At 36.1% G+C, this 13,694-nt stretch overlaps 1 protein-coding gene across 7 annotated transcripts in view; it reads left to right on the top strand.

Moving 5' to 3' along the window:
• The window catches only part of BICD1 (BICD cargo adaptor 1), a 133,744-nt gene that overhangs the window by 111,121 nt on the left and 8,929 nt on the right, over window positions 1–13,694 (top strand). The gene's annotated exons all lie outside the window — the stretch shown is intronic.

Below are 13,694 nucleotides of genomic sequence, written 5' to 3'. Positions count from 1 at the left end.
TTTGCTCTTTCTTAGTATTCTTGGCCGTGTCAGCTTCCTGGGTAAAAGTTCTTAAAGTGTGTCAGGCATGGTTGCTGCAAAAACAACATTTTACTGTTTTCCACAAAGAGGATTTGAACATTATTTCTACAAAAATGGCTAGTTCTTGAATCATGGTACTTGTTGGAATTCCTCCTGACTTTCTTCAATAAACATTGCTTATCAGGTTTGTGGGAAGTTTTATATCAAAATATATTTTATTCTTTATAGCAGAGTTCTCCAACCTTTTGCGGTTGGTGGCCGGGGTGGGGGGGGAGGCAAGAAAAAAGGAATGGTTTTGTGGGGATGTGTGAATGCATGCACAAACATGCACGCACACGAACACCCATTGCTCATTTGAGTGGGACCGTGAGCGCTTGTGTGCATGGGGCCACGGGCGCCTGCAATGCTCGTGGTGACGCAAGCGCTCACATGTGGGGCCACAAACGCCCGTGCTTGCAGAGATATTTGCGCAAGTGGGGCTATCTGCATGGGTGCACCCGTGTGCACCAGCCAGCCACTCATGCAGCCCAGTATCCAATAAGCCGTGACCGGGGCCCACAAGTTGGGGATCCCTGCTTTATAGTCTATCTTCCCTTAAAACATTAACAGAATCTATAATGGACTGCAAATCAGCATCTCCACTAAATAGTTGACAATCAAGCTGAAACTAAGTTAATCAAATAAAAATAGCAAATGGGGGAAAATCTTTTATTCCCAAATAAATTACCCAGACTTAATCCACATATCAAAGGATAAAGTCTGTAAACACAGACAGAGTTAATTAAATTTGGTGTCCCAGCATGTTCACAAGAATAAACATGATCTCTCTCTCTCTCTCTCTCTCTCTCTCTCACACACACACACACACACACACACACACACACACACACACACTCACTCACACACAAACACACACACACACCTCTCAAGTGTCACCCTAATATCAGCACATAGACACTATCACACCCAGGACAAACTCCCCTATAGAACTATGTTGCTGTAGCCCATTTATCTGCAACTGTCCCTAAAGGCAAATACCTTGCCTTTAGGAATAAATATTTCTTCTTTCCTCACAGTTTTCTGGATCTCATTTTTATTTATTCTTGTGCAATCCCGGCTGGAGTTGGAGCCCCAAATTATTCTTCTGACAGGTTCTTGTGAACTTTCAGTTACTCCTGTCCAGCTTGATTGTGTGCAACTTGACACAGACATCTGCTGCTCCCTCAAGTGAAAAGTGCTTATGAGCATTTGATCAATCATGTCCATGGTTAGAGCAGCCTACCCAATTTTTCTTACTTTGTGTATGTGTGGAGAAATGTAGGCATATCATATCTGGTTGTCCCATTCAAGGCAACCATTCAATGGAGGCATCACTAATCATCTGGATTTTTGTAGTCCAAATACTGTATCCCAATTGTCAATAAGCGAACTCCAACATACAACAATGGGGATGGGATGGTCAGGGAGGAAGAACAATTACGTCAATCATATTTTTTTCCTCATAATTATAGCAAAGATGTTACCAATGTAAGAAAGTCATGAAAGAGATGAAGAAGATTAAATCCTGTCTGCTGACTAAACTTTATGTATACTTTATCGTATCCATTGGTAATTTATCTTTTATTGAAGTAGAGTAAAATCGTGGAATAAACTAGCCTCAAATAAACTGTACTACAGCTTGCTGCACTGTGCAAACATAATCTCCTAAATTAACTCTCACTTATTTAAAGCATTTGTTATATTACATCAAGGGACGCGGTGGCTCAGTGGGTTAGGATGCTGAGCTTGTCGATCAGAAGGTCGGCAGTTTGGCGGGTCGAATCCTGAGTACCGTGTAACAGAGTGAGTGCCTGTTACTCGTCCCAGCTTCTGCCAACCTAGCAGTTCAAAAGCACATAAAAATGCAAGTAGAAAAATAGGGACCACTACGGTGGGAAGGTAACAGCGTTCCATGCGCCTTTGGTGTCTAGTCATGCTGGCCACATGACCATGGAGATGTCCTCGGACAAGAGCTGGCTCTTTGGCTTTGAAACAGAGATGAGCACCAGCCCCTAGAGTTGGAAACGACTAGCACGCATGTGCAGGGGAACCTTTACCTTTATCTTTACTATATTGCATCTCATTAAAAATAATATTACATAATAGTATAAAAAAACATCCTCCAATATCAATGCCTAGTTTTCAGCGATGCCTGCCTTTTGAGTATTTCTATTCTGATATTTAAAGTAGCATTACTCAGTGGCATGGTGGCCTAGAGGTAGAATTCTCACCTCATAATCACGGGGGCGTGAGTTTGATCCTAGGCAGCAGCAGATATTTCTTTCTGGGTGCAGTGAGTAATTATCTGCTCTGAACTCTGCGTAAATGTCAGGAAGGGCATCTGGCTAGTTAATTCTCAAGCTCTCTTCAGTTGCCCTGATTCCATACCAGTACAAGGGATTACAAGGTCATTAAAAGAAAAAAATAAAAATAAAGTAGCATTGCTAAAAATGGCTAACTTGCTCAACTGTATTAAAAAATCATGTTATTCTTTTGGTACCTGGAATATGCAATCTTTATCTTCTTATCTTGCTAACTAGTCTGTTTTCTGACATAATCACTTTTATGTTAGTCTAACAGCATATGGTTTTGCCATTTGCAACCATTAATCATGTCTGATTGACTTAAGAGGAATGTTTTTTGAACAAACAGTTTTATTATGATTAAAATTACTAGTAGTATTGTCATCATTTTCTGATCATTAGATGTGATCATACCATATTAAGGTTTTTATGGGCCAGCAGATTAGGAGCTTTGTGGATGAATATGAAAACAAATTTATCAATCATGAAGATGGATGAAGGTAATTCATCTATGCCACCTGGTATTTTGATCCTCTGATGGCTTTAAATCTTTCATCTGAAAGGGCTATTTCTAGAGATTTTAATTGTATGAATTACATCAGGATGAAATAACACAATGTTTGTAAAGTTTTTCAAAATTTAAGATAACTTTTGGAAATAAAATCAGTATTGAATCACTTTACATTTACTTGAAATAAACTAAGCTGTTTTTCCATGAGTGTTTATAAGGGAGATGAATTGTTCCAAAGAAGATGATACAAAGCAAAAAGTTATTAGAAAATTGCCAGTGATTTTTTTCTGATACTTAAACAAATACTGGTATTTCATACATATTAAGGCGGACTGAATTAGAATAAGTAATCTAACAATTGCCAGCAAACCATCCATCTGGAAAGAAACTCAAATGTTGCCCCTTCATTTCAATACTATATTTGACAAGCATTCCAGAATAGAATGTGTTAGCAGATAAGGTTTCTGAACCAAGCCATGCTATAAATTGGCTTAGAGACTTATGGTAGCTACATACTGTTATGACTGGATTCATACTTCCTCAAGTCCCACAATCAGAAAACTCCAACGATAACAATTTATGATCTCATTATATTATCCTTTACATATGGGACAGGTTTTCTTCCATCCAGACATTGTTTAAAGTTGCTTCCAAACAGTTGGGTTAAGCTGCCACCCAGTGTCTAGAACAAATTATTAAAAGAATTAACTCACAAAAATCAGTCAAGCCTTGTCCATGCTACCTAGAAATCCATGGACCGGAGAGTCTGTGGTTTTGTGTGCTGCCTGCATCCCGTGGATGGGGCTTTGCTTGTTTGTGCGGACTGGTTGCTGGCATGCTGTGGACTGGTACCAGTCCCTGGACTGGGGTTTGTGGACCCCTGATCTAATATATCATTTATATGTGATACAGAGGAACCTCCTTCATATCCTTAACTAGACCCACTGCTGACATACAAGGCACCATTGTGTAGAATTCCATTTTGTGTCCTCTCCCAGGCCGCCCAAGTTTTAAAACATCTAAAATAAAAAAAAACAGTTTAAAAGTCCCCTTCCAGGTCCTTCTTCTCTTTTTATATAACTGTACCATTTAGCTTTTGATATTTTTGTTTTTAAAAAGGCAACTGGTGCCACCAATCATGTGGTAGGTACCCTTGTATGCTGCACAATTTGCATACCATTTTGTGGCAGACCTGTCCCCTAACATAGGCAAAGATCTACAGTAATTCTGGAGCTATGTAGTAAAATACTTGTTATTCTAGTTAATGAGAAGATGGGACAACGAAACTGCTCTCACTGGCTATGCAATTTTCATAACTCCAGTCCTGGCCATGGAAAACAACAAAAAGCAATTCATTTGAAGGCAGCCAACTCTCCCACAGACCTGCCATATGTTCAGTATTTTCACATGCAGCTTGGATTTATGTATGCATTTCAAACAATAGCTGGATAATTGTTTTAACAGAGCTTGATTATTCAAGGGAAAAGTTCACAGCTTGTGTTTTATCAAGAATGCAAGAATGAACTCCCCGGTCCTTTCTCTTGTTGCAGCTGCCCCTGTGTATCATCATAATAATGTTCTGGCAGTCATAATTATAGCTAAGAAAGGCTGAATTTCAGAAATAATAAACCTTTATTGTCAAAGTACAACATGTGTACATTGAGATTAGAACATGTGAAAAGGGATTGCACTATATAGTTCAAACAAGAAGACATTATAAAGCCATCCTGGTTGATATTTGCAAGCTAACGTGAATGTGATTTATGGCTTATGTATGCCCCATTCACTACAGATAGTCCTTGACTTACGACCACAATTGAGCCCAAAATTTCTGTTGCTAAGTGAAACATTTGTTAAGTGAGTTTTGCCCCCTTTCACAACTTTATTTGCCACAGTTGTTAAGTGAATCACTGCACTTGGTAAATTAGTAACATGGTGGTTAAGTGAATTTGGCTTCTGCATTGATTTTGCTTGTCAGAAGTTTGCAAAAGCGGATCACATGACTGCAGGACACTGTAACCATCATAAATATGAGTCAGTTGCAAGCATCTGAATTTTGATCATTTGACCATAGGAATGTTGCAATGGTTATAAGTGTGAAAAATGGCCAAAAGTCACTTTTTTCACTTTGAATAGTTGCTAAATGAATTGCTGTAAATTGAGGACTACCTGTATACAGAAAAAAAGTGAAATGAATGAGGCCTCAGATAAAAGTAGAGAACCTTATTTGCACATGGAATTCACCAAAGTGGATGAGTAGGAAGTCTAAAAACTTCTGCATTCTGTATTTAGGCAATTAGTTAATTCTGCTGGGAAATGAAAAACAGTATTCCTTATCAAACCTACTTCCATTTTCTTAAAGTATTCTTTTGTGTCCATGATTCTCTGTTTTTGGTTTAATATATCCTTTACCAGTGTCTGTTCATCATTATTTTAGGTCAACCACGTTTGGATAATATGCACTGAACTAATTCAGTGAGCATTGTATATGCACAGAATCATTCCAGAGGTGGTACAATTTTATGCGAATCCTATTTCAAATCTGGAAATAATTTCCCCTCAAGGGAAGGGGAAGGAATTCAAGGATATTATTTGATTTAATCTATTTAGCAAACCAACTAATTAATCACACTTTACCTCTTGGTGCCACTGCTTTGAGCTGTTTTCTAAGATCTGGTTATATTTTTGTGTCCTTTAGTCAAGTCTGAGAATTTACATTCCATTCTAAGAAACATGATGTAAGCATTTGTGATATCACAAGTTATTTTCTCACGTATTTTCTTCAGATCTTTTTACCTTGCATGTGGCAAAGTGCATGATGTTCCTAATTGTGGTGATTTCAACCAAAACAAAGAAGCTTTTGACTTATAAATCATTCTGCATAAAACTGCTGTTGCACTATATCCACACTTTCTTAAATATTTATTGAAATCTTTTAGGAATTCCAGAAATGAACATTTTGTGATGATATACATTATGGTCACAGACCAGCAAATAAAACAGTTGACATCCTCAAAGAATGAAAAACAAAGTGCGTGAAACCATGACAAAAAGAAGAAAGTATACCGGTAGATATTTTTAACAAGAACATTTTTTTTAAAAAAAAGATGTCCATGCATATATTTAGAACATTTTTCCTGGAAGGCTTAATGAGAGCTTTATGTGTAGCCTGTTGTTTCTTAACCCTATTTGAGCAAATCTTATTGGGTTATTAATTTGAGGATGTAGATGTATCCATCAGAAAAACAGTTTCACATGGGAATACTTAAGATTTGGTTGCTCTCTTTCTTTTTCATCCTAGAAATGTAGCAGATACAAAATAGTCTAATTGCCAATTGTACCCATCTTTACAGGCAGAAAATAACCATACCTTTTTTAATCTTGTATGGAAAGTTCACAAATGACAGATAAAAAGCTTTGTGGAGCTGTGCTTTTTCTCAAATCTGGGAAATTGATATAATTGCTATATAAATGGCTAGTAGATATAGTGCTAAAACAGGACCTGTGGAATCCAGAAATTGGTGTAAATGTAAATGTAAACTTGGGGGAAAAACTGTGGAGAGACCCCAGAATTGGTCAATATGGACCAATGAGCATGAATGCAGCAGTTAGGCAGTTCAGTGGTGGATAGCTATGGCTCTTTTACAAGACATCAACTCCCAGAATTCCTGAATCAACATGGCTGGCTCAGGAATTCTGGGAGTTGAAATCCACAGGTAACAAAGGGACCATAGTTGCCCATTCCTGTATTGGAGGTTGTGAGTGAGTATAGAAAAAGAAGAATGAAATGGATCTGAGAGGCATGATTGTCTGGGAGAAATCCTAATTGTTCCCTGATGTGAGAAAAAAGGCTCACACTAAAATTATTCGTGATGACAAAGTTTTTATTAACAAAGCATTTGCAAAGGCTAGTGGAACTCTGAGCTTCAATCAAGAGACCACACCTAGTTACAGATCTGAGCAGTTTAAGTACGATTTTTTTCCAGCCCCAGAGTCCCTTCTCCTTGGGTCCAGTTGATAGGCCACTATGTCAGTCATATATTTTCCAGCTTACTAAATTTACTACTCTCTAGGAATATTTCCTTATCTAAAAGTATTCTACTTATTCCTTTGTTCCTACAGAGTAACTCTACGTGCACTGCAACATTGATTGCACCTGTAACATATTGATTCCAATCTTCCTTGCGGACCCTCTCTACCTTGCCATGAAATGTCAGGTTTCCGCACCATGTAGTTTTAAAAATTGAAATGGGTTCATTAAAACAAATTGCAATTTGATAGAAAGTGCTTAGTCTGCATTAAGCAGATTTACATTCATTTCTGAAATTGTGCTCACATTTGAATGGTGATCCGTTTGGCACACACTCACTGCAGCAAGAGTTGCACAATGAATGAACTCTCTCTTTTTAACTATCTAGATGTTTTTGTTGTAAATTATTACTATATCACTTAGTTGTATTGTGTCCACAGTTATGGTAATTTTGCAGAACTTCCCGCCATTTTGAGTACTATTCCAAAGCTGAGATAAGATGAATGTAGTTCAAAAAATTCAGAGAGAAGCTCCCCTCAAAATGCTCCCCTCTGGAAAATGCTGCCCCACCCTCTTGGCATGACTACCCCCATTCCATCATCTAAAGATTGCCTACACCTATACTATTGAGTTCATTAAGGGAACAATTTTGGACTTACCTTTACATTTTGGCCCATAGAGATTGTAAAAAAATATAGTAAACGAGCAGTAAGCTACCTCTTTCTTCAGAGTTATGTTCTGCAAAATGATATCTTGAAAGTTTTTTTTCTGTTGAATCTTGAATTTATGTGCTATGTATTTAAATGAGGAGGTACAGTACATTCATTTAAGTGTTGCCCATTATTATTTCTGAAGGAAAGAAAGGAAAAATGTTACTTTTTCTGTCTGTCTGTGTCTGCTACTTCACTAACCTGCTGGCTAATCTTTCAGCTGATTTAGTGAGGAATGACTAAAATCGTATTTCTGTAGAAAATTTCAGTATTAAAAAAAATTAAATGTAGAATCCCATGGTTATACTCTGTACTCAGTGTCAACATATATGTTGTTTAATCTATTATAGTGTTTCTCAATTTTAACAACTTCAAGATGCATGACTTTAGCTCCCAGAATTCCTCAGCCAGCATGGGAATTGAAATCCACATATCTTGAAGTAGCGAAGGTTGAGAAACACTGGTCTATGATATCATTTAATTGTAACAGAAGAACATTTGCATATATTAAGTGTAAGAGCTGAATGCTTGTTTTCTTGCTTCTGAGCAAGTCAGAATGTCAGTTGTTCTACAGTCTCTCACATGATGCCCTCCCATTTTACTAGAATTTACAGTGCAAAATCCAAGACTCAGAAAGATGTGTTTGTTAATGTTAAGGACCCCTTTTCCTACAATGGTAAGACAGAGACAAAGGTCTTCAAGAAGTCCATGGTGATGCTTACAAGTAGGTTGTGAAGGAAAAAGTCTTCTTCATTCTTTAAATTCTAGGGCCTAATTCAATGGTATAATGTCTTTGATTATGGAAATTCTATTTAAAAATTGCATGATGTGTTTAATACCCTTTTTAAAGTTAGCTAAATCAATGAAAATTTCCACATCTTGAGGTCTGATATGTATACATGAAAAATTATTTTGCTTGTCCCAAATCTACTTGAGATAGTTAACCCAAACTCACCCTAGATTTTAAACATGTTCTAATATACTAATAATATGCACATCTATGTTATTATAAAAAGCATTGGCAGAATGTGATCTCACTTTTTACTGTGATTTATAAATGAAGATTAGGTGATTGTTTTTCCCCATGGAGTAACAACAAATAGATATATTCCGTATGAGATTGTTGAGATCTGAAAGCAAATTGGTAATGAGGCACAAATAATATGCTGTAGTCTTATTCTGATATTTGTTCCACAAGTGAATATTCTTTAAAATCTATTAAACAGATTTTAACACAATCCTCATAGTTTAAATCTCCACATTTATGGCAAAACAGAGATATGGACAACTTCAACCTTATTTGCTGCTCCAAACAGTATAACTCCAACTCAATATGCTCCAGATTAAACTGTACTCTTATTAAACTGGACTCAGCCTTCCATCCTTCTGAGGTCTGTAAAATGAGAACTCGGATTGTTGGGGGCAATATGCTGATCCTGTAAATCGCTTAGAGAGGGCTGTAAAGCACTTTGAAGTAATATATAAGTCTAAGTGCTATTGCTATTAGTGATAAAGATTCGTGGCAACTATTGTGGCAATTGCTGTTAATGGAGTTTGGCAGTGTTGGCCAATAGTCAAGATTTTATTTATTTGCTTCTTTGTTTCTTTATTAAATTTAGAAACTGCTCACCTCACAGAGCAACTGAAGATGTTGGATTAGATGGATTTTTGGTTTAGTATGACTTGATATTTTAGGCAAGAAACTGAGGTGACCATTGCTAGGTCTATCAAGAAACAGGAGAAACAGTATCAACTGTTCATAAAACATTAAAATTAGCATCCTCAGGGACTTCTAGAAGGTTAAGATCTTAACTCACCAACAAACAAAAATAGAAAGATAAGTAGAATATCCTACTTATCCTTCCAGGTCAAGAGAAGACTGATGATAAGCAAACTAGTTAGATGATGAGATGAAAAAGACACAGTGCAGTCTTTTGTTGTAAACATAAAGTGTTTCTTGTGTTTGTACATCACATGTGGCCTTAATATATTATGATTTAGTGGGTTGTGCAACCTGATCTTGACATCCAACTATATAGGCTAGCACTCTCTGTGTTAGGAATGGAAATGAAGGAAATGTGAAAATACAATGTTTCACAGAATGTGCTTCAACATATTTTCTTTGAATAGCATTATTAAGTCATGTAATGACTTCCAACATAATTGAGCTAAGTGTTAAAACATTGCTAATGTCATCACAGTCTGCCTCTTCTCTCTGTAAAAGAAAATAGATATAATTCAGAAAGGAACTCTGACTTGTTCTGAGAAAGGATTTTGTACCTACTCATCTCGGTCTTTTTTCTTCTGCTGTGATCCTTGCATATTGTCAGGACCCACCCCAATCCACATCTTAGGAAAACAAAAACTCTTGGAGTCAGTTCACAAGAAGAACATAGTGGCATTTCCATCCTTTCTAATGAAGAAGTAGAATTATTGGGAAAAAGGATAAAAGGCAAATGTGGGAGAAACAGAAAGAAAATGGTCTTGTGAGATTTAAAAACCCAAAATCTGATACTCAGAACTCGAAGACAAGTCTGGTTAACAAAGGCAAAGATTTATTGAAAAGAAAATTGAAAATAATAAAGAAAATAATAAAGAAAGAAAATGTTTGCAAACGCGGCCTCTTAGACCCTTCCCAAATTGGATTGGGTTCAAAGAGCGCCCTGAGCAAGTTTCAAAGTAGGCATTTTATACTCTTTCACGATACACGCCATTCCTAAGAAGCTTAAGTCATACTTTGAAGTTGTTTCCTATTTCTAAAGGGGTCCTTCTGACCATTTCCATCTATCCCTTATGATCTTATCTAGATCTTATCTCGTTTACTTGTAATTTCCACCTTGGTTGTAATTTCCACCTTGGGCCTATGTTCTTGTCTCTCGGAAGCTTTTAGCAAGTCCTTGCTGATTACCATTTGTGAGTTCTCTGTCTGAGCAGGAAATAGATAGCCTCACATCTTAGTGTTACATTTGATACAATTTATAAAAGAATAACCTTTATTTATTTTCCTTTAGTCTCTTAGCATGGCCACAATGGAACATGGCGTGTGCTATTCCCTGATCCTTACTGTTAAAGTTAAGGAACGTTGCTGCCATGCTGGTTAGACTGAACAAATAAATATTCAGCAAATAGTTATGGCTCATTTACATTTCTTCAGATTCACACTTTCATATGAAAAACAGGCAGAGAAGATAAACTCCTAAAAACACTTGCCACTTGACAAATGCACGTCAGGCTAAAGGTCAGAAGGCAATCCAAAGTATTTGATGTACTATGGAGCTATCTGTCAACATATGTATGGAGTGATTCCTTGGTTATCCCCCAGAGCCACCTTGAGACCTTGATGTGGATGAAATGTCAGGTAAAAGATTTAAGATTTAAGCTGGTTTGCACAACATACTGTAATATAGTTTTTCTGACTTTAGTTTTGCATGTTGTGTGAACCACATATGTATGTATGTATCACATATGTGTGAACTCAGTTTATAAAATCATGCATATACTCACTGGGTTCCCATATTGCACTAAGACTTAGTTTAGAACTTATCACAATAAGCCAAAACTAAATATATCACATATTTTGTCCAGTGTGTCAATCCACAAAAATGAAAGGATGAATTGGATGAAGCTGCTGGTAAAATTAGGAACATCTTTAAATTATATACACACATGCACACACACACACAAACACACACAAATTACACACCTATCACAAAGACACACACACATAAATTATATATAAGCATATTTAAATTGCACACCTCAAATTGTACACACACACACACACAAATGCTTATTAAACACAAGTACATAGTCCAATTCATTATATTTCGATTCTACAAATTGGGCCAGTATGAAGTAGCTAGAAAATTACTCAGAATGTAAAACTTTAGCTTTGCTGACAGCAGAAATAAAGACGCCCATCTTTCAGGCAATGAGATAATAATCTGTGGAGGCAAGTTTTAATGCTTTTTGTATGTATAAGTGCCTTTGCTATGGTTTGTGGGAGGGTGGAAATGGATTCAAATTATACTGAACCAAAGCTAAAGAAACAGAGAACTGTCAAAGAAGTTTATAAGTGATAGATTCTTACAAGAAGAGGTCCATACGTTTATTTATTTATTAAATTTATAGACCACCTATCTCACTAGTTCAGCAACTCTGGGTGGTTTACAAAATAATAAAAAGTAAAAAGTTCTTTAAAAAAACAGAATAAAAAGATTAAAAGTGAAGAACCAAGAAGATCCATACGTTTGTTTATTTATTTGTTAAATGTATAGACCTTCTATCTCACTAGTTCAGCAACTCTGGGTGGCTTACAAAATAATAAAAAGTAAAAAGTTCTTTAAAAAAACAGAATAAAAAGATTAAAAGTGAAGAACCAAGAAGATCAGCAGCCTGGATAAGCATATTCACCTGTCATCCCCCCACCCCCATGTAGCATACCTCTATTGGGACCCTAGGCTAAACAGCATAGCCATGTTTTAGGCTGTTCCAGAGTGCGGGGTGGGGGTGGGGGGTTAGCAGATCTCATCTCTGAATTAAGAGTACCCCCAGGTAGTGTGTTGCAGTAATTCAGCCAGGAAATGACTAGGGCATGAGTGATTGTGCACAGGGCCTCACGATCCAAGAAACAGCACAACTGGCATACAACATGAAGTTGTGTGAAGGCTCTCCTAGCTCTTGTTAAGCCCTTTTATGTTCTTATGTCATTTTTGAAAATGTAAGAATTCTTACATTATGAAAATGTAAGAATTCCACTGCTTTGTCTTTAATATGTATTAATATATTATTATTGGTTATATATATAATTTGACAGTGTTCAGATTACTTAATACCAAACAAAAATATATATAAATTCACCATTTATATAAAAATTCAATTTACAAATTCAAATAATCTTCCAGCAATCAAACTATAAGAATATTCTAAAATAACTGAAATTCTTTCTGAAAACCTTCTCCCATCACTTAGAGTCCTTATATATAAAACACCACTATTTATATTTTTTTCTAAAACACTAGAGGTTTCTTTTAAATCCTGCTTTTTTTAAAAAAATAGTAGAAATAAAAATAATAAATAAATTGCCTTTTGTACTCCATGTAGGTTATTCTCCAACTGCTCTAGAACCTAGTGAGATAAAGGTGGTTGAACACATCCATCTAAATTCTTGAATGCAATTACACTTTTTAAAATAATCAACAAGATTTTTTCCTGAGGGAAATTCTCCCATTTTCAAGTTCTTTAACTGAGTACTGAGTTCAGATGATGAAACATTTTTATAATTTTTTTTATCATGTGCCATGATTTTTTTTCCAGGCATCAGTATATAATTATAAATACAGTTACAAATCTGAAATATAAATGACTTTTCTCAGAGCATTACTCAACATTTTACAGTTGTGTTGGTGAAATAGTATTGTGAAATGTAGCACTTTCCTTCTCAAGGTCATTAAATACACCACTACAGTCCTATTTTACCATTGTAATTTGCTTTAACAGTCATACCACATATATGCCATAGGAGGGCAGTGTAGACCTTTATAGAATTTGACAGTGTTCAGATTACTTAACACCAAACAAAAATTATGTTTATGGCTAATTTAGATATTGATTAGGAACTTGGAGGAAATCTATTTATTGATAGCCTGATTCAAGTACAGTTGAAATTAATCACAGTCCCTTTGCACCTAATATAAATGATTTCATGTTTTTTCAATTCAAGTGTAGCAATTTTTTTTACTAGATTTTGCAATAAAAGAAGCAAAGCCAATTTCTAAACCCAAGGTTTAGAAATTAACCCAGTTGATTGTAGTCAAGGATCAATCTTCTTTCCCTTCTGCATCCTATACCAATCCGAGAACCACAGAGGATGACAACTTAGTAGGGCAATAGTAAATACCACTTAGATTAGCAAGCGATCTTTGAGAATACACTTTGAAACTGCCCAACGTTAACTCAGGCTGTTAACTTAGAGCACCTCAGGGATACCTTTAAAATAAGACTCCTGTTTGAAACAGTTGAGTGTTTCTGTCAGCATTTATCAATGCTTTAACCGACTAACCCTCTTGACTTGTAAATAG

The sequence above is a fragment of the Vipera berus genome (assembly GCF_964194415.1).
Source record: "Vipera berus genome assembly, chromosome: 6".
Lineage (NCBI taxonomy): Eukaryota > Metazoa > Chordata > Lepidosauria > Squamata > Viperidae > Vipera > Vipera berus.
This window is presented reverse-complemented; position numbering and strand designations above follow the sequence as displayed.